Consider the following 3308-nt stretch of genomic DNA (forward strand, 5'->3'; position numbering starts at 1 on the left):
GCCCTCATAACACCTGATAAAGAATGCCCACCCATCACTACCGAGGAGGTGAAAAAAGTATTAAGAGGGATGAAGAATTATTCCGCACCGGGACCAGATTGTGTCAAAACCTTCTGGTGGAAGATATTTTCTTCAACCAATCAGCATTTGGCCCGTATTTTCAACTCATATTTGAAGTCGAAAGAGCCGATTCCAGAGTGTTTAGTAGAAGGGCGCACAATCTTTTTGCCGAAAATAGACAATTAAGCTGACACGAAGAGTTACAGGTCAATAACTAGTCTGAACACGCTTTATAAGATATTCACAGCTATCCTAAGTGATAGGATTGTTAAGGCAATTGAACCTGTGTGGCAAGAAATGTATGACCAACGAGGCTTAAAGAAAGGCGTAGCCGGATGTCTTGAGAACCTGCTCATCGATAGCTATGTCTGCAAAGATGCTGCATTCTACCAGCGTGACCTATGGATGGCCTGGATTGATTATCGGAAAGCTTTCGATTCGACATCCCATAGATTTATCATCTGTCTTTTGGAAATCTTAAAGGTTCATCTGCAAATAGTTGGGTGCATAGAGAGACTGATGACGCATTGAAAAACCAGATTTACCATCTCATCTGGAAAAAATCGTGTGACAACTAACAAGGTCACCTTTCAGAGAGGTGTCTTTCAGGGCGATATCATTCGCCCACTCCTCTTTTGCCTTACATGAATGCCACTATCTCTAGCACTTCGCCATTCCGACGAGTACTTGTGCGGCAAACCTGCAGATCGAAAGTAAAAGGTCACTCATGTATTTTACATGGACGATCTTAGGATCTATGCTAAAAACAGAGAGCAACTGAATCTATCTCTGGGGATTGTCGAACGATATACTAAGGAAATTATAATGGAATTTGGGCTAGACCAATGCGCCAAGATTTATTTGAAGCGAGGAAAACTTAATAGCATCCCTTAATATCCTGAGCTTGTTGATAGAAGCGCCATACGACACCTTTGCGTTGGAGAAACTTATACATACCTGGGCGTGCCACAGAGCCGCATTCAGGATTTGACATCTATAAAGGGTACTCTCCGAAGCAGATACAAACGTCTCATCCGACAGATTTCGTCTTGCGAACTGTCGGCGAGGAACAAAGTATCTGCAACGAACATGCTTGCCGTCCCGGTACTACTCTATTCATTTGGAGTATTTCCATGGACGAAGAACGAACTCAGATCTGTTGATATCGGGACAAGAAAGGTTATGCACATGAACAAAAGCATGCATCTTAAGTCTTCCGTTCTGCGGCTGTACATCTCACGCCGTCAAAGGGGGCGCGGAATATTGATTCTTGAATGTCTTCACAACAGGATTATTCTGGGTACAGCACATAGAGTTGCAAATGGAAGAGACCCTCTTCATAAAATGGTCAGGTATCACTAATAAGTGGGCAAAGGAGCGTTTCTGTACAAAGCAGCGGAGGAGGTTGCTGAAGCGCTCGGACTTGACTTCAGTATTAGGGGTGAGCAAAATGCATCAGATCTTATCTATCTCGAGTACTCACTCCTGAAAGCCCGGATTAAGAAAGCACCAGAGAAAAACTTTCGTGAACAGATCCTCGATAAGAGGATGCACGTTATGTTCCACAGAAATGTAAAGGATCAGTCAATGTCTTGTGAGCTAACGTTTGCTTTCCTTAAATCGCCCGGATTGAAGTCTGGTACGGAGGGTTTCATTTTCGCATGCCAAGACGGTGTCATTTCCACCGTAACATATCGTCGCCACATTTTGAGTCAAGATAATCCCGATGATAGCTGCAGGACGTGCCATGCACACCCCGAGCATTTAGCTCACATACTATCTAGTTGTCCAACTCACGCGGGAACGACCTACATTAAAAGGCAAAATGCGGCACTACGAGTGCTTTATTACCATCTCTGTCACTCCTACGGTATTAACCTTAATATCGCTCCTCTATATGCTCCTAGGGAAATTGAGTCAATTGTCGAGAATGGGAAGTGCCGCATATACTGGAACTTTATATTCTCTACAATTGTTTCTGTCACTCACTCGAGGCCTGACATGGTTCTTCTTGACTTCGAGAAGCGAACCATGTTCATTATCGAATTTTCGGCACCAGCTGACAAAAACATCATAACCAAGGAGAATGAAAAGGAAGAGAGGTGTCGAGACCTTATAAGGGAGTTGCAACGATTGTAAACGGAATATTCTGTCAAATTGATCGTCCTTATCATCGGCGCTATTGGAGGTGCCAAGTTTTCACTTGCTAATGGGCTAAAAAACATGCCTGCGTGTCAACAATATGCTAGAACACCTGCGGAAAAAATGCAGAAAGCGGTTGTCCTTGGGTCGCTCCGTGTTCTTAGCGTGCACGAGGCTTTTGCTGAATCGTCGTATTGATTTCTTTACAGACTGTAACCACCTATCTCACGGTCGTAAGACGTGGTTGTGGCTGAAATTTTACCGCGATTTCGCTGGAAGGGGGTGCAATTTTCCAGATTAGCACCCGCTCCCGGCGAAATCCTGCGTTTGTCCTTATGACAAATTTTTAATTATATATATATATATATATATATATACACTGACATACGCGGACGATATACTGTTGATGGGAGAAGATAAGGATGGGATGACGTGCCTTATTAATTGTTTAAAGGAGTACGTAGATGGGAAAGAGTTAAATATAAATGTAGAAAATACAAAGATAATGAGGCTTAGAAAAGAAAGAGAAATTTAGAGTAGACAAGAAAGGTTTGTAGTGCGAGAGACATAGGAGAAGGTATATCGTAAGCTATGAAGAACTGGAGGGAAGGGCCAGTAAATAATAACTGATAGAACGATGTGCAATGACTGAGAAGTCAAAATATAATAGATGGCTCAAGATGATAAAAAAGTAAGGATTAACAACGTACAAGTAAGAATCTAGATATTAGAATTGCTGTAAATAGTTCTAAATATCTGTAAATAGTATGCATGAAATAATATAAAGGTTGCAGATGGTCATGTAAGAAACGGAGGTCATGTTTAATAATTAAAATATATAAAATTCGTTTAATTTTTATTTAAAATCATCTAACCAAATGATAGTTAATCTTTATGGTTTGCAAAATCAAGATTTTGGAAGGCATGCGCAGAAAATTGCAATTATGAGAAAATATTGTGTCTTTAGCAGCATTTTTGTTTAAAGTAAAAAAATGCAGTAAACATATACACAATATAAATATACTCTGCTAGTATGCCCGAATATGCCACTGCGAGTACCCCTGACCCCCACCAACCCTTCATACATAAAACCTAATATTTTAATA

Source organism: Belonocnema kinseyi, chromosome 7 (assembly GCF_010883055.1).
Source record: "Belonocnema kinseyi isolate 2016_QV_RU_SX_M_011 chromosome 7, B_treatae_v1, whole genome shotgun sequence".
NCBI lineage: Eukaryota > Metazoa > Arthropoda > Insecta > Hymenoptera > Cynipidae > Belonocnema > Belonocnema kinseyi.